We start from the raw sequence: 19,663 nt of genomic DNA, 5'->3' as shown, positions 1-19,663 counted from the left end.
AGCATTCATTAAAAAAATGAAATTTCTGATAGCAACACCTTACTAACAAATACTGAGTTTTTTCCATAGTAATCCTCTCAACTCTGATTGGAATCTCCATTTTACCAATAAATACTAACACAAGAAAGGTTAAATAAAATTTGTTCAGTTTTAGAAATATATCACAGTATGAACCAATTCCACTTTCTCTAAGTAAAAGGATAGCCTACTTGTAATAAAATCTATTTTTTTACAGTAGTTGTCATTTTCCATACTTACATACATACATACATACACTTATGGGAGGGGGTTCTTAAACTTTTCAGTTAGTACTATCCCTCTAATATAGATACTTGAAGTTCTCTTAAGTATACCACAATAACAAAAAGATGTCCACTTCGAAACTAATCTTTTTTAACCGAAATTCATTTTGTAACACTTGCTATATACACTGCTTGTGAAATATCTACTCGAGGTCTTTTCAAAAAAGCAGTAATATAGTACCCTTCAGGGACAAAATAAAGATAATACTATAAACAGGGAAAGAATGACCAGTCATAAATGTCCCTGTCATAGGCCCTCCCTGGTGGTGCAATGTGTTAAATAAAGCATAGCACTATGAAACTATCATCAGCCACTGCAGCACAAGTTCAAATCCCTGCCCAGAGAGCTAACCCACATGGCTTGGCAGACCTCTCCTGTCCTGCCTGCTAATCCCCTCAGCAGTGTATTTCAGTACATCTGCCTGTTCTACTCCCCACTTTATCTCTGGTGAATCCTCTCACCACCCACACATCTGGCCTGTATCCCAATTCTTGTATGCATAAATAAACCTTAAAAAAAAAAAGTCCCTGTCACACTATACCTGAAATACTGAAAAGCAATGTTTCTATAAAACATAGCTCTTGTTTTTATTTTTAATTTATAGAAGCAATCTTAAAAATAACTACTGAGGTTAATTTCTATTTCATATGTGATATAGACTGTAAGTGCATACATTCTTGGGTGAAATAACAAAACAAGAAATAAGATAGTAATAGTAGTTTGAATTATACAAAACAGCCCTTATTGCCTCCCTAGTGGTACAAGAATTCAGTATAGCACTAGGAAGCTATCACCAGCCACTGCAGCCAAGTTTGATGCCTGGGACTGGAGGCTAAGCCACATGGTACAGCAGACCTCTCCTATCTCACCCACTGCCTTCCCTCTGCAGTGTATTTCAGTAAATTCAATTGTTCTGCTCCCCGCTCTATCTCTGATGAATCCTCTCACCCTTCTGTCTAGCCTGCACCACAGCTCTTGTATGCATAAATAAAATGAATATTCTTCTTTTAAAAAGCCCTTATTTTAAAACAATGAATAAACAGGAGAGAACTACTAACTCACAAATTATAACAAAAATATACAATACTAACAACTGTACCTAAAAGTTAAAAACATAAGCACTGAATCCTGTCTCTAACACTTGCTAGATATATGAACTAGACAAGGTTCCTTGTTCATAGAATGAGGGTTTATCCTCATAGGAGTTCTGTGAAGAAAATTAAATAATGAATGTAAAACAGTTTGTATGCTACATTACAAATAATTAGCAGTCAATAAGGGGTATAGGTATACAACCAGAAAAAGTTACTCATGTTTTATCATAAAATGTGTGAACAGAAAAGCACTTTAACTGTCATTTAAAGAGAATCATAATTTCATAGATTTTGAAAATATAATTATGGTCCTCCACTTGCATATTCTTACTTGTTTGTTCTACCAAATTAACATCAACTAAAAACAAAGCAGAATGAGAAAAAGATACATATATTAACCTACATAAGGCTGTAAAATTATAAAATACCTGAATGACAGAATTCATGTAATATACAAAACTTAATTTTGTTTTCAAATGCTACATTATTCTGTATTTCTTTAAATGCCTGGACCTAATGACAAATAATTACAGTTAAAAATTTCTCTTCTTTGTTGGCAGGTAGCTGGTTGAAGTTTTCTCCAACTCAGCACATCTTTACATTAGACTCAGGATATACTTTAGGTATATTTTGTTATAATAAGTAGTTGTCCATTTTATGTTTAACCACAGGCATACACAAGCAGAAATAAAATCTCTATGTATTCTTTTAGAAACTGAATAATATTTCCAACCTAAAAGATGTGATTTGAAGAGCTTTCCATAAAGCTATTTCAGACAATGACATATAGTTGTGTGATTATTGCTGTCTCTCAAACCCTGCACAATGCCTGGAATATAATGGGTACTCTACAATGGATTGGTGAGTTACTCAGAGCACCAGAGGATGAAAATGCAGCTCTGGCATCACTAACCAAATGAGTTGTCAACCCATATAATTAGTGCTATAAAACAACTACAAGACACCTCCAGAAATGCATCTATCTTAAAAACACCATCCTCTACATAAAAATACATTGTCCATCTGAAACAGAACCACTAAGTTCAAATTTGAAGATCTCATCAATTTACTCACAAGAAGTCACCAACAAGAGGTCATGTCTCCTGAGGTCATAAATAGGCAAATTATTTTACTATGCATTAATTACAAAAAATTCTTTAGTCAGAAAATTTATGCTATTTAAAAATGCAGTTGATGGTACAGTCACAAATGACTTAGGGTCAAATTACTGTCTTTAAACAACAAGAAAAAAAGGGGGAGAAAGCCAAGGTAATGAGCAGAGAAGATGTGAACTTATAACTAGAAAAAAAAAGAATTCAATAGAATCCCAAACAGTTACCTCAAAGTTTTCACATAAATGAATCCAAAAATTGGTTATCCAAATGGCAAAGAAAATACATTAAAAAAACCAAAAAACAAAAAACAAAACACATTGAGAATAAACAGCAACCACTAAGAAATAATATAAAAGGAAATACCATGAGATGTCTGGGAAATCTGAGGTCCAAGAAAGATTTAATGTCTTCACAAAACCTGCTATCCAGAACAGACCTAGAAACCAAGTGAACATAGGAGTATTGAGCTGTTTTTAAAATAGCATAGAATTATAGGTACTTCTGTCTCACATGACACCTAAAATCAAAGGTACTCACACAAAGACAACAACTAATTCTTGAAAAGATAAAATTTACTTTTTATACAAATAAACACAATTAAAGGCAACAACTAGTGCTAAATACCAAGTCAAACTGAGAAGAAAGTAGAAAAATACAGTATTTTTAATAGATTTAACAAAGCAAAGACAACAATACCAAAACAAAAGTAAGCAAAATCCAAGTAGGGAAAATGAGTTAAAAGGCAAGAATAAGCAATTAAAATAACAAACAGTCCATCATAAAACTGGAAGGCCATATCTTTAAGACCATGCTAATAAGTTCAAAAAGCAAACAAACAAAAAACACATCAAAAGAGAAGTATGATACCCAAAGACAGAAAGGACAAAAAATAAGAGAAAATTTTCTTCCTAACATTACAAATAAAAGTGCCCAATCTAACATTCTCTTTGAGTGAAAGTTCATTTAAAGTGAGGTATACAAAGTTCAGTAAATATTTAAACTTAGTGTTTATATTTTGGACATGCATCACTAAGAGAATAAAGAGGTGACTTTTTGGCGTAGTTGACTGAATTACTGATGATAATAAAGAAACTTAAAATTGTGAAGGACCAAAAAACTAAATACTTAATCTGCAAAACAAGCTGATGGTATTGGTAAGATTATTCCCATTTTACAGATAAGAGGTTAAATTTATCCGAAGTTACAAAGGTAATAAATATCAAAAAATTTAAACACTTGCAGTCTGATTCAATAAGCAGAAGTTTATCTAAAATAAAAGTTTGGGCCCTCCCTGGTGATGCATTGGGTTAAAACACAGCACTATGACACTGTCTGCAGCCACAGCAGCATAATGGATCCCCCGGCCAGGGAGATGACCCACATGGCTTGGCAAACCTCTCCTGGCCCACTCGCTGCTACCCTCAGCAGTGTATTTCAGTACATCTACCTGTTCTACTCTCCAGTCTGTCTCTGGTTAATCCTCTCACTCTCCACCGCTGCACCTCTGGCTTATATCTCAGTTGTTGTGTGCATTAATAAATCTTTTTAAAAAAAAAATTTGCCAAATGATGGTGAGCTAATTTGTAATTTATAGTTTGGGGAGCTGATAACAGCCTCTCTTAAAGAAAAAAAGAGAAGTTGAATAAATAGATAGGTGTCCCATTCCAGAATACGAGGTATGCACTTATCCTGGCACAATAACAAAGCCCACCTTGCACCTCCTCTAAACTTGATTTACTTTTAATAAATTTCCATCTATTCCATGACAATGTATTAAAACTCTATAATAGTAGAGAAATATTGGCTCAAGTTATAAAATTTGTGTTTAAAATATTTCAGTGCAAAGCACATAATCACAAGATAAAGCTATTCAAATTCCCTACTGCTTTTAGAAACAAAAGCCTATCTCCCCAGTGAGTTGAAAGCAACTCATAAATTAAGAGAACCATGCTCTAACCATGAGATCACTAATGTATGCATAAGTACATACAATTATGGAGAACCATTTTTTAAGTAAGGACTACTTATCTAACTGGTTAAATTTGAACTTGATTTTCTCTTTAATAACCATTAATTTCACCAAATCAACTTACACTATAATAAAATCTCTATTGAGGAAAAAAATTTCCCTTTTAGTTGTCTAACATTGGAAAACATTTGAAAAATGGAAACCTATTATAAAATTCAATATTCAAAATGCATATTTTCTGGTTCTATAGAAGTTCACTCTAGTACAAGTCCAACTGTTACTACAAATTCACTATCAAAGTAGCAGTGCTTCAGCTTTCATACTCTGCCACTTAGTAATAGTTGGTTATTCTTTTGAAGTCTGAGTGTTTCATCTGTAAGTAGGAATAATCATAGAATGTATTTCTGACTCTAAGAATTATGTGAGGCATGTAGGTTAAGTGTTAGCTATGATCATCTAGTAACATTTATGGGAATTAAATATTTAAAAAAAGGGAGCCTCCCTGGTAGCACAAGAGGTTAAGTCTCAGCATCATGAAGCTATCAGCAGCCACTGCAGCAAGAGTTAGAATGTCAAGCAGACTCTCCTGTCTCACCTGCTGCTCCCCTCAGCAGTGTATTTCATTCATTTGTCCGTTCTGTTCCCCACTCTGTCTCTGGTGAATCTTCTCACCCCTCCCTGCACTTTTGGCATCTACCCCAGTTCTTGTATGCATAAATAAAAAAGAGAGAGAAAGAAAAGTAGAGGAGTTAGCAAAAGGGAAAGCCATTCCACACCAATCTTAAAGGAAAAATCTAAAGTTACCAAATGTAAAAAAAAAAAAAATAACAATGGACTACTATTCAACAATATAAAAGAATGAACTACTGACATGTGTACCAACTTGGATGAATCTTACAGAAATTATGCTAAGTGGAAGAGGAAAAAAGACAAATCCCCAAAAGGTTATATATATTATATAATTCCATTTATATAATATTCTTGAAATAAGTTACAGAAATGAAGAACAACTAGTATAGTTATAAAAGGGCAACACCGAGGATCCCTCAGGTGAAGAAACTGTTCTATGTTTTAATAATGATGGTGAATACATGAACCTAAATACACCAAAAATGAATACATGAATGCAGGTAGAACTAGGGAAATCTGAATAAAATAGGTGGATTATATCAATGACAATATTCAGATCATTCTATTATATTACATTTTTGCAAGGTATTATTGTGGGAACCTGAAGAATACATAAAATTACTTCTTACAACTGCACATGAATCTATGATAATCTCAACATGAAAAAGTAAAATGACAAAAAAATTGTAGCCTTCAAAGTTGATAGAAACTTCCAACAAGTGAAATCTTTTTTTAACATTTTAAAACTGTTTACTTTTTGCATTGAATAACTGGAATGTGGGGCCTCCCTGGTGGTACAATGGGTCAAGTCTCAGCACTATGAAGCTACTGGCAGTCACTGCAGCATGACCCCTTGCCAGAGAGGTATCCATGTGGTACATCACACTTTTCCTGCTTCACCCACTGCTCACCCTCAGCAGTGTATTTCAGTAAACCCACCTGTTCTGTTCCCTCCTCACCACCACTATCACCTTTGGCCTATACCCAGTTTTGGCTTTTTGATGTTTTTTCCCATTTTTTTTTAAAGTTTTACTTATTTATATATACAAAAGCTGGGGTGTAGGCCAGAAATGCTGGAAGATGAGAGGATCCACCAAAGACAGATGAGAAGCGGAACAGGTGGATCTACTGAAATGCACTGTTGAGGGAATCACTGGGTTGAGACATGAGAGATTTGCTGTACCATAAGTGAGTTAGCATCCTGGTTGAGAATTGAACTTGGGCTTTAGAGATGACAGTTGCTGAGACTTAACCCCCAGGCTACCAGTGAGGCCTCTAACAAGTGAAATCTTACAAATAAATCTAAGCCTTATTTTGATTCCAGGATGAAAAATAGTTTAATTGCTGATGACTTTCCCAATGTCTCTAGTGTCAATTTGAAGTTTGTATTAAGAAGGGTGGAGCCAGATATAATGGGAGAAGCCCATAAATGATTAGTTTTGTCTTCTAGTGGGTACAGTAGGCATTTGTACTTCATATTTGCTATGCTTACGGTTAAAGAGGGTGGCAGGAGAATATCTTGCCTACATATCCTCCAACTCCCAGTAATGTTCCATGAAAAGGCTCAGGCTTTCTAGAGAATAATTTGAAAATCACTGACTAAAAGAAAATACAGACATAAAAGGTGATATGAAAAATTTATTTCAATGGTAATAAATTCTACTTGTCCAAAGCACAGAAATGAAAAAAATACTCTTAAAAAAATAGTATTAAGTCTGTTGTAATTAAAAATTGAACAAAAAATAAACACCTGCATTTATCTTTTAGTCACTCAACTATATGGACTGTTGGCTGCTATTTTATCCTTCAAGTAAATATGTCACCAGGTAAGGGAATAGCTTTTGACTAAAACAAAGGTGTCAATGAATGATTTTATTGCTCCATACTTTATTCTCATCTTTTTTTTTTTTTAAAGATTTATTTATACATACAGAACTGGGGGTACAGAGGTCAGCAGTGCAGGGGTGGTGAGAGGATTCACCAGAGACAGAGCGGGCACAGGCAGATTGACAAAGTACATGACTGAGAGGAGCAGCAGGCGCAGCAGGCGGGCCAGGAGAGGTCTGCATGCCATGTGGACCACCTCTGGGGCAGGTGGGAATTAAGATACCATCTAACTTATTCTTGACTAAACCATGCTTTCTTTCTTCCTAAGTACATTCAATCATATCCTCTCTTTTAAGTGAACATAAACATATCTTAAAAACAAAATAGAGCAAAACCTGCCAGGAATGTTAGTGATTAATTTCCTTCTGAAATTTTTATCTAATTACTTCTCTTTCTCTTATTACTGTAAAATGTGGTTGTCCCATTATTAGTCTCCATTAATCTTAGGTTCAACTATTCTCTCCTGTTTGATTTCCTATTCCCAGATATCTGTAGGATACATGTACATTAAAATATCTGCCGTGACTGGAAAAATCAAATTTTTAAACTGAAGCTTTCCCACAGAATTTCCATTCCACTTTTTATCAATGACACATCCCCTCAGTTCTCAATGACCCATCCCCTCAGTTTTCTTTTTAATCTTTCTTTGGCCTCTTATTATCTACAATTCTGCCTTTTGTGTCTTTTGTGACGCCCCAGTGTTTGATAAAGCTTAGTTTCCATGGCCCCACCCATCATCATTATCTGAATAATTTCCAACAACTAACAGCTATTTCAACTTGTTACCATAAAGTTCTGAGTGCCTTATAGGTAAACAATTGAAATCTTTATTCAAGCATTCCCTCTCAAGTTATGGTAACTTATAATATTTCAAATATAACAATATAAATTCAGCATATATATTATATACTGGGCATTGTGCTAGGTTCTGGGGAATGAGCTGTGAACAAAATTAAATAATCAAAGTTATCTTAGTTTCCTTAAGTAACTGCCCTTGATAAATTATTTGTATACTCTCGCTATCTTGTCAACAAACAATCCTTTATAACAATCAACAGGAAGCTACAAACATTTTCAAATCAAGGCAAATTCTTGATCAGTCACACACTTTGACTGTTACCCTCAGTCTCTTTAGGATGCTCAAGAATAATTTAATCAATTGTGATCACAATATTGTTGACCATGAGGCCACTCAAATGGTGAAATAGTAGCTTTCTGAAGAATACGTATCTGAAAAGATATAGTAATAGTCCATATTTGTGATAAAAATCTTAAGTTTAAAATCAGAGTATTTAAATTTCTAAGTATTCAATAATTGAAAAAACCAGCAAGAGCATGAAAAATATACTTCCATGTTTAAATTGGTTACTTTTCTTTTTTTAAAGATTTATTTATTTATTAATACAGAACTAGGGTACAGACCAGAGGTGCAGGGGCCATGAGAGGATTCCCCAGAAAGATTGGGGAGCAGAACAAGAAGACTGATGAAGCACACTGCTGAGGGGAGCAGAGGGCAAGACAGGAGGTCTGCCACGCCATGTGGGTCACGTCCCTAGCCAGGAATCAAACTAGTGCTACAGATGTTGCAGATTGCTTCACAGTGGTCCACTTTAACCCGTTGCACCACCAGGGAGGGCCGAAATTTGTTACTTCTAAAGTTAAGGGATCGATTTTTTCATTTTTTATACATTAAATAGAAAAAATAAAATCCTGCAAATGAAAGAACACTAATTACAACTAGAGATCTAAAGATTAGGGAGGCCCTCCTGGTGGTGCAGGGGTTAAAGAGAGGCTATCAAGCTATTGCCAGCCATCAAGCCATCACCAGCCATCAAGCCATCACCAGCCACTGCAGCATGAGTTCTATCCTAGGCAGGCCAGGGATCTAACCCATGTGTGGCAACAGCAGACCTCTTCTGTCTCGCCCACTGCTCCTCTCAGCTTGCTCTGCTCCCACTTTGTCTCTGGTAAATCCTCTCACCATCACCTCCCCCAACCTCTGGCCTACACCTCAGCTCTTGCATGCATAAATTTTTAAAAATAAAAAATAAATTAAGCTATCTATGCACCATTAAAAATGAATTACAGAGGGTCTCCCTGGTGGTGCAGTAGTTAAAGGCTCAGCACTACCAAGCTATTGCCAACCACTGTGGCAAGAGTTCAATCTCTTGAACAGGGAGCTAGCCCATGTGGTGCAGCAGACTTCTCCTGTCATACCCGCTGCTCCCCTTCGTGTAGATCAGTGGATCTACCTGTTCTGCTCCCCACTCTTGTCTCTGGTGAATCTTCTCAAGTAGTCCCCTCTCCCACCCCCCACACCTTTGGACTACACCCCAGTTCTTGCATAAATAAATAATAAATTAAAAAAATTGAAACAAAGGGAAATATAAAATGTGAAGAACGAAGTTGGTAGAACCAAAGAGTAAGTGTACATACTAGAGATAGGTTATACCCACTTTCACTTTCAAACTTTATTTTAAAATCTTTTCTGTGAAGAAATTATATATAAGTGGAAAATAATCTGCATGTATTAAGCTGATTGGCCAATCTCTTAAGTCATTTGATGTGAAGAAAAGAAGTTGCTGTTTGAAACTGGGAACTGAACTAAAAATACTTTCCTCCAAAATCTTTTTTTTATATATATAATAGTTTATTTTTACATTATTTTGTACATTTTTTTATCTCAATTGTAATATCCGTGGGTTTCCCATCACCAAGTCACCCATGTGCCATCACCATAGTCCAGTGCACTTCCTCCCTCTGTCCCCCCCACCCGTTTTTGATCCTATACCCTACTCCACCCCCACAAATTGTCTCTGTAATATAGCTGTCCATTATTCTTATTATTTTCTCACCTGGTCCATATTCCCCCAAAATCTTAATGAGCCATTTGCTTAGGAGATAACAGGCATATACCTGAACTCCTCTAAGAGGTAGGTTAGGCTATGCCAGCTGAATCTCTCTTTAGATCTCCACTATCATGCTAGGTTAAATTTAAATGATAAATCTAAGTTTCTTATAGGTTCTCTAAGCACTTACACAATAAATGAACTTTCATCTTTTGGCACAACCATACCATACCCATAAGATCTGTCAGTTTTAACTTGGAATTCAAAATTCAAGTACGTATTATATCAACATATAACTAATAATTTCCTGCTGATGTACAGTAAGTAGATTATGATACACCAAACAATTACAGGCTAAAATGTGAAAGTCACAAAAAAACAGATCCCAGGGTACTAGTCAACATAATCATCAATTACTTTCCTTAGGAAACATGTGCAAGACAAGCAAGCTAGTACCTACTGCAATGTTTTCATATAGAAGACATCAACTGTTTGCAACTAAGTGAATCCAGTTTATAGTATTATCAGAGTCAAAAAGATCCAAAGAGGAGTATAATTTAAATATTGTAAAGGTAACAAAGATGATTGGAGGCTGACATGTCAATATATCTGTTAAATTAAGCATTATTTAAAAATCTGTCATTTCATCATAAACCCAACCAGACAAACCAGAGTCAGTTTTCACCTTTTTTTTTCAAACTTTCATACATTTTTAAGCATTGCTTTTTATCTAAAATAATTTATCAATATTTTGGTGTAAGCCAAAATGTTCTCTTTAAATAGTTTTCCATGGTTTCTCTAACTAGAATTCTGATTTCTCATTCTCATATAAACCATCTTTACAATGCATTGTCTACATGTTTAGGGTTTAGATAACTTCAGGGTAGGAAATCAATTACACATTTGTGAGACAATGTGAATGTACAGTTCCCTTCTAGATTTTTATTATTTCCCCCCAAATTTTTTAGATTATTTTACTCATACCTAAACTTTATCAAGTTTTCTAAAACATTTAACTTAGCCCAGTAATATTATCTTTGTAATGTTTTATCATTGTATTATATATTGTTGCCTTTTGGCTAAGATGTAGTGTATCACAGATTTATGTAACATCTAGTTAAATCATATAAATGGGATTGCTAACTTGCTACAAATGTAGCTCTTATGAGCATTCAAATCAACTAGTGGAAACAACACTGACTAGCTAACAATCACTCAACTACAATGGTCATTTGGTTTTTTGTGTTTTATAATTTAAAAGGATAGGTTTCGGGCCCTTCCTGGTGGTGCAACGGGTTAAGGCACAACACTGCAAGCAAGCCGCTGCCACCTCAGTGCAAGTTCCATCCTGGGCCCCTAGTGGCCCCAGGGCAGCCCTCAGTAGTGTACTTTGTTGATCTGCCTGTTCTGCTCCCTACTCTGACTCTGGTGAAGCCTCTCACTTCCCCTGCACCCCTGGCCTGTACCCCAGTTCTGTATGCATAAATAGATCTTAAAAAAGAAAAAAAAAACAGATTTATTAAGGAAAAAAAGGAGCGCCAGAGACCTGCTACCGCTTTTGAAAGGAAAAGGTTTCTAAAAAGAAATGCCTGCATAGACTCGGTGGGCAGTCTTGGGACAAACTGCCAGCACTAATATCTCTTAAATAATCATGTAGGTTGGCTAAAGGAAAGGTAAAGAAATCTCTACAGGGCCTGTTCTGGTGGCTCAGGGGTTTAAGTCTCAGCACTATCAAGCTATCACCAGCCACAGCTGTAATAGCTGAGTTAGATGCTGGACCCTCACAAGGGAGCTTACTCACAGGACACAGAAGACCTCTCCCAACTTGACCTTTGTTTCCCCTCAGCAGGGTATTTCAGTAGATCTTCCTATTCTGCTCCCGACTTGGTCTTTAGTGAATCCTCTCATCCCCTAAATCTCTGGACTACTCTCCAGTTCTTGCATATATGCATAAATAAGACAGAAAATCTTAAAAAAAAAATTCCCTAAAGAAATTAATAATTTTCCTTCAATACTGGCCTGAATCAATATAACATGCAAATTACCATCCACATCCATTACCAAAACAAAACAGATACAAAATGGTAAGGAAAAAAAACCTCACTATCAATGTTTTGCTATGACTGAAAGGAAATATGTCAAATCAATAAAAATCCACAGAAATATAATTAAGATCTGGTAAATGTTTTTCTTGTTTCTTATCCCTTATACTAAACTTTTCTAGAATGAATATATATTTCTTTAGCTACAAAGTTGCAAAGAACATGAAATGCTTTGTCCTAAAAGTGACAGATTTTTGTTGCAGAGGCTGTATTCAATGTATCACACCAAAATCTTTTTTAAAAGTATTTACTTGCATATATCTAAAAACAAAGTTCACAAAAGAACTTTTCTCAGTGATTTTAGAAAAATTACTTAAACTTTAGACAAAAAATACTTGAAAGATCTTTTTATGGAAGAATGGACTACATTAAAATATACATCTTTTAGCCTTGTCTTAAAAGTCAAACTGATTAGCAGCAAATAATAAACATTACCATTAGTCACTTGAGCTCATTTAGTAGTAATCCTCAAAGCTAAATGAGGAAATTACCTACATCGTTTTTTAAAAAGTAGTAATCTAATTATTTGATTTCTGTGTTTTGGACTTCAAATCAGATCAGCATTCAAAAGGAAGGGGCAAACAAACATGAAGGGCCTGTAGACAATCAAACTTAACTAATACTTCAGTCAAAATGCCAAAGCTGAATCTCATCCTTACAAGAAATTTTACACAAACCCAAAATACGAGGCATTTTGTAAATAACTAGCTCCCCCAATGTCATGAAAGGCTTTTCAGAAAGACTGAAGAAGTCTTCCAGATTAAAAGAGAATAAAAAAACCTGAGACTTAAATCTGTGATTGTGGATTGGCCTCTGCACCAGGAGGGAAAAATAAATTGCTAATCAAGCACATAATTGAGATAACTGATATAAATGGGATAAGACATCATTAATGCTAAACTTCCTGAATTTAATAACCATTTTAGTAAGTAAACATGCTTATTCTTATGAAATGCATACTTAAGTACTAAGGGGTACAAGGGGCGATGGCATATGTATTCTCACAAAATATTCAGAATTTTAAAAAAAGGTTGAGAATAAAGCAAACATAACAAAACCTAAAAAAATCAGAAGAGTATGAGGGAAGTTTTATACTATCTTTGTAACTTTTCTGTAAGTTTGAAATTATTTCAAAATAAAATTCTCTTTAGAGTACTCCTCAATGTTTATAACACTTGCTTGCAATTTAATTTTAAAATGCAGCATTTAATTTTATACTCATTATTTCATTTTGGAAGCCCTCCCAAATACATTTGAAGTCCCAGAAAAAAGGTTTTTTGGTTTTTTTTTTTCTTTCCCCCTTGACAAATTAGAGGTTATCTTTTTCTGGCTACCTATCTACTTTCCCTCCCCCAACCCCCACCCCTTAAATGCCAGCCACATCAACACATCTTTAACCAGTTAGTTAATTACAATGATCAAGATGTAGGAAGGGTGGTTCTCTTACACCTTGCCAATTCTTGTGCTGCCCAATCTTAATATCTTCAAATAGGTTCTGTGAGACTTTCCTATAGCCTATAACACATCTTTTAGTTAAGGTAGTTGGAACTGATTTTTCATTCTTTGCATCCAAACAAACTATAGAGCGGCAGACTTTTCAGAAGCAGAACTAAATGGTACAAGTAAAATAGGAATTACTCAAATTGATCTTTTGTCTGAGCCTCAAATTTATTTTGGTGGGGTCTTAATTGAAAGATATAATTGATTTAAACCAATTACTCAGCTTCCCTTAAAAAGAACAAGCAAGAACGCAAGTACTTCCAAAAGAAACAATCTTACTGTTTCCAAGAGTTACTATGTATCAGACCATCCTCAGGTTCCCCTTCAATTTATGGCTACAGACTAACCACTCAAGTCAGTCACATCGAGAATTCTGCCCCATCATCTTGCACATTATTAAAAAGATGATCAGTTCCTGGTGGCACAGGATGAAAGTCTCAGTATCAAGAAGCTATAAGCTACTGCCAGCCACTTGCCACCACCCCACAGCAGATCTCTCCTGTCTTGCCAGCTGCTTCCCTATTTCAGTAGATCTGCCTGTTCTGCTCCCCATTGTCTCTAGTAAATACTCTCACCCTCACCCCCGCCCCCAATTTCTGGCCTACACCCCAGTTCTTGCATGCATAATTAAGAATATCTTTGGGGAAAAATAGGCTTTCAAAATTCTGAACTGTATCTTTGAGCGACGTAAAGGCAGTATAAAACAAGTTCAAGAAGGCTCTCTGTAAAATAAAATTTAAAAAAGCTTACAATTCACTAGTTTGTGAAATAAAAAAAATTATTTTTTGCATGTAGTCTCCAATGTGTGAATTTTGAAAAAAACAAAACTGCTTTCTTCACAATATCCTTTATTTAAGGACTCTTTTTTTTACCACTTTCTTCACTTTTTTGCTTTACCTTATTCTGAAACAAAGCAATCAGAAAAATGGGAATCAGAAAAATGGGAAAAGACTTAAATTTTATGTTTTTAGAAATTAGGATGACTTTTCTTCAAATCGAAATTATGTTTCAAATACCTTTCAAACAAAAATCAACAAAGACAAAAATATTCTGGGCTCAGATAAAATGTTAGGTTAACATTTATTATATAAAGTTGAACTTTAAATTACCTTATAAATACCACAAACCAAAAGTAACTCAATCCCACTGATATATCACTTAGCTTTCTGCCACAGCCTCAGTCAAACCTTCAATGCTATAACCAAGTTGGCTAAAACTCAGGTGTGATTACTCAATATTATCTTTCTCAATAATAAACTTCAGAACCAAGAATGTTTATTCCTTTGGATTAACTCTAAATTGAGCAATCATCTAAGAGTTGCTAGAAAATTATCTCTCTTCTCCAATTGTATAATTAAAGCACTGCAAATCATTTTGTTTCAACTAGAATGGCTTTCTAACCTATAAATAAAATTTGTTTTATAAGCTGTATATAAGTCACTTTCATATTAAGGAAAAAGTAAAAATGTTTTCTTAACTCTGATTTAAAAAGGATCCTATTTACCAAAGATTGATTAAAAACTTCTCAATCTTAAAGATAAAAATAAAATCGAATTAACTTGACTCATTACCATTTGACTTTCAATATAGTTAGCACTAAGCTTCGGTGTTCACAACAAAAACCAGATTGTTTTGATAAATTCTTCCCTTTATATCAAATGCTGTGTTACTGCTTAGCAGGATTTTTACAGTTAAATGTCTATCGTTTTCATATACAAATACAATATTATTTTCAATATTAAAGGCATTTCAGGCAACTGAAAGCGTCCTTCCAATACCAAGACTCCTCCCAATATCTGTACATTACTATGCCCATTATTTGAGCCATTTCAATTTTAAACTTAAAATCTAGTTAACATTTATACAACAGTATCACAAATAGTATCCTTTCAGCTATTTTGTAAGTTAACACAAAAAATAATTTTATGATAATGTAAAAATAATTCCATAGATAATATTAAAAAGTCTCATTGAATACAAGTGTTTTTATAATTATTCTAATACATGAAAAGGAACAGTTCGTGATCACCCTAAATATTTCAGATATAAATATATTCACTTAAAAACTTTAAATTCAACAAATAATTGAACACCCACTAAAACTAAATCCTTTGGAAATAAGAGCTATTATATATTAAAATATTTTAAATATAAACTTCATAACTATATTTCTTAAGCAATTTTAGATAACTTTTCAAAGTCCTCTTGATTTTATAGAATGTTTTCAAACATACATTGTTAGCACACAGTAATAACTCCCAGAAAAGTTCCAGTAATAACTCCCAGAAAAACAAAGCTATTAGGATTTGCATAATATACTTTTTAAAACGAGACCACAGGTTTTTTTTTGAGAATGTGACATATGAAAATGAATACATTACTCTTAGCAATAAGAAACCAATTTAAGAAGCTACAATTTCACAAAATCACTAAGGTATGTAGTGGAGGGGAAGAATTTATCCTTAACATTGACTCCCCCCATCCCCATTACTTCACTTTTAAAACAAAGAAGTCCTAGGGTGCTTTATATGATAAAAATTCAGACTGGAACCTATGTAAAAGACAGAGAAGCCTAAATTATAGGAGAGTTATCACACCTAAAGAGTTGAAGGGAAATGGAGAAGTCCTACAAAGGTTCAGAACTTAAATTCAGATCAAAGGACTCTTTAACTTACACTGACAACAAAAGGGAAGTATGATCACAATTCAGTCTCTAAAAATAAAATTTGTTCTTCAATTACATTATGATTTCCTACAAATCCACTTAAACAGATAAACAATCCCTCAAACTCAGCTGTCCTACAAACAAAGACCATTTAACCAGTTTCCCCAAAGGAACCAAATGTTTCAAAACTCTGGGAACAAAAATTATGCCTAACCTTTAATAAATTTGTTTCAACATCCTAATTTAAAACATATAACCAACTGGGATATACAGTAGGAAAAAAAAAAACTTTTTACCCATGTTACTTATATTGTAAAGCCAAGCTTATTATTTACTGGAACCAAAGCAAACAAAAAAGAAACAAAACCCAAAGTAACCAAACAGGTCAGTAAGGAAGAAAGCTAGCAGAGGGCAGGCAGTTTTTCTTACAATTTCTAATTTGATATTGTTAGTTTAAAGCCAAATAGGTTCAAATGTTTTATGTGTCTAGACCTGATCAAGGTCACTATCAAGAAAAATGGGTATAGACAGCGTTCCCTCCAATGATACACAAACCAAATTTCCAAAAAAATTGTACTGATTCCTTACATTGGGCCAATCTTCTGAGCCACAGATCTTTATCACTTAGTTTATGAAATAAATGCAGAATCTTTACACAGAAGTTAGATATGGACTTACATCACATCCGCATAACACAAATGTATATTGACCCCAAATCCCTACAGAAACTTTACCGCTACCTGTCAACCATTTGTCATTATGAAAATAAAATATTTCAAAGATTCTAAGTTTGTGTGCTCTTATTCCATGAAGAAACTCCCTAAGTTGGTGATTTCTATGATTACTTTGAGAAGTAGGACCTTACTATCAATCTACTTCATATAGAAACTTCATTCCCTTATTCCATTGTAAACATTTTAGAACTGGATTTACAATGGAATAAAAGAATCATGAAAAGCTGTATATTCATCAGCCTTTTTAAGCACCACTGGACTGAATGGTGCTCAACTTTCAGTAGCTCCACAATCAGACTGGTCATTAAATTCCATTAATGGGCTACTCTATCTCATTGTTTAGTTCAGGCCAAAAAGATCTACCTCCCACCCACCACAGACAAGAATTCTAATCATTCACACTTTACAAAGTACAGCTAAATGACATCATTTAATGTCCTGTCTCATTCTATAAGATTCGAAATTAGCATAAAATGGATTCAAGACCCTGTTATGGTATCACTTTTAATGCCAGTAAAAGGTAAATGGCATGGGGGGAGGGGAGGGGGAAAAAACCAAGCAATAACATATTATTTTTTACTTACATAATTATTACACCGTGCTATGACAATTTTAAAGAGCAACAAATCATGGAGATACACTTTATCAAATAAACAATCAACTTTGAAAATTCCTAAGGAAGTGCTTAAATAGGAAAAGAAAAAATGGATACAAATTACATTAGGGGGAAGAGCAAGCACCTCCACACCGGTGAAGTAACAGGTTTAGGCATGTTTGTACAGCTTCCTAAAAATTATTCTGAAACAGTACAAAACCCAAAATTTACAAAATTGGTCAAGAGTTGAATGGGAAATATTTCACTCTAGGATTAAAACGTCTAGTCATACTAAGTAGGCTGCACTAAACACTCATTAAACCTTTTAATTTATTTTAGCATATTCGATAAAAGGTGCTTCGATCAAATGGTTCAAAACCTATAATTTATGCCGAAATATATTTCGTAATGTTTAAGAGCACCTAGACTCATCACTGAAAATTTAAGACTACCTGAGCGCTTTCATTTTTTTTCAAAAGTGGTGTCATTTTATTTCCCTTTCAGGAAAAAAACAATAAAATTAATCAACTAAAACAAAGCTTTGTAATTTGCAGTAAAAGCAACACATTTTTGTAAATGGTTTGGGGGAGGAAAAAAGCCCAGCCTTTTCATGTAAACATAATAAGCCTGTAATATGCTGCAGACAAACGCACTGCATGGGGTGTGGAGGACCCGAGCTGATTAGATTACCACAACATCAGCCTGGGGCCGCCATTTTTAGAATCTGTAAAGGACAAAAGAGGGAAATTTCACTTTTTACTCCCCATCTCGGAAATTCAAGGAAAAAAATGGACTATTTTCCAATTAGGTTCTGACGTCGCCAGCCTAAAGTTGAATGCACCTCACTTAAATCTCTACAAGGCCTCCAGAACTCCAAACACCTTACGTTATTTCACATTTCTAAAAAGGAGGAGAAATCAGCAAAACCGGGGTTACTCCAGAGTTGCCAGCGATCCCTCTTTGACTCTAAATTGGATCAGTCTTAAAATAGAGTCCAGCCAGAGCGGATCTCCAACGCCAGTAGAAGAGCGCACTCTCCGGATTGTTTTTTCTCTCTCCCCTCCCCCGTTTAGCACAGTGAACCGTTTGTTTCTCCTCTTGTCTGCTGCCACAGTATTTGTGCCAATCCCTTGGTCAAAATAAGCTTTCCCGAAATGTGCCATATTGTGGCTTCTAAGCCTCCGGTACTGTAAAAGGACGGAGATAATGCAAGAGGAGTGGGGGAGGAGACTGAGAAGGCTGGGTACTGGGGTGACCACCTCAGGGGCGGGTTTACCCTCTCCCGGAGAGGATGAGGAGCTGTCTCCTTCTCCCACAAAGAGATACCCAGGGCGTTCTCCAAAGCCCCCTCGTAATGACAAGAAAATACTGCCGGAGACTGCCAGTCAAGCAAAGGAAAGAGACCAAGAAAATGGGGCCTACACGCTTTTCAGCACCTGAACAAGATGCGGGTGAGGAGAGGGAGAGCTGGCAGCCCCCGGGACCACTTCGACACGAACCCCACTAACAGCTTCCCTCCTCAGGCAAGCGGCTTCAACCCGCTGCCAATGAGGAGTGCGCCCCCTCCCTAACTCCCATTCTCAAGGGGGTTTAACTGCCAGTTTCCCCTTCTCCAACCCTAAAACCCGCCATAATGCTCCCTTTCTAGGGACAGGAAAGAGAAAGAAGAAATTCAATTCACACAAGGAACGTCTTGCCCCAGCCAAGACACCTGAGCGTCAACGTCGACTGACACCCCCCACCCTCGAAGGATAAATATGAAAAAGCCCCCTTCCCCCGGAATCACAAGTCCCTCCACCCCGCAAACCCCAGGAACTCCCAAGGAGACGACAGGCACTGACCTGTGATGTTCACACACCAGACACCCGAACCCCGTTATCTGCTTGACCCCCGAGGAGGCTCTCCACACCTCCGCGATCAGGCGACCCCCAGACAGCAGCCACTGCGGACACAGGACCCAGTTCCACACACCCCCTCCCCAAACAGCAGCGCGCAGCCTCTTCACCAGCAGCCAAAGAGTAGGGGAGGGGACACCCAGTCAGTCAACAGGAACGCAGAGGCGACGGCGAGGCTGCTCAGCTTGTCTATGCCCCCTCTGTGGCCGCTCCCGAACTCAAGCACGGTCGCCGACTCGGCCCCCTGCGCCCGCTCAGTGTCACTGCCTCTCGCTCTGGGAAAATGGCGGCGACGGCGGCGGCGGCGGCGGCGGCGGCGGCCGCG

The 19,663-nt window shown here is 36.0% G+C and overlaps 1 protein-coding gene across 2 annotated transcripts in view; it reads right to left on the bottom strand.

The window, feature by feature from the left end:
• The window catches only part of KMT2E (lysine (K)-specific methyltransferase 2E), a 71,026-nt gene extending 51,396 nt beyond the window's left edge, over window positions 1-19,630 (bottom strand). The window contains exons 1-2 of one of the 2 annotated variants that reach the window (XM_004676916.2): window positions 19,285-19,630; window positions 2,876-2,948 (exon numbers count right to left, since the gene is read on the bottom strand). The gene's annotated coding sequence lies outside the window, so the exon portion shown is untranslated. The remainder of the gene's footprint in view (window positions 1-2,875; window positions 2,949-19,284) is intronic. The other variant, XM_012720823.1, reaches the window with a different exon arrangement.
• Between the last annotated feature and the right edge of the window lie 33 nt (window positions 19,631-19,663).

This window comes from Condylura cristata, unplaced genomic scaffold, assembly GCF_000260355.1.
Source record: "Condylura cristata isolate star-nosed mole 26May11 unplaced genomic scaffold, ConCri1.0 scaffold00005, whole genome shotgun sequence".
NCBI classification, from domain to species: Eukaryota; Metazoa; Chordata; class Mammalia; order Eulipotyphla; family Talpidae; genus Condylura; species Condylura cristata.
Note: the sequence above shows the minus strand (reverse complement) of the source record. Positions and strands in the feature narration are given on the sequence as shown.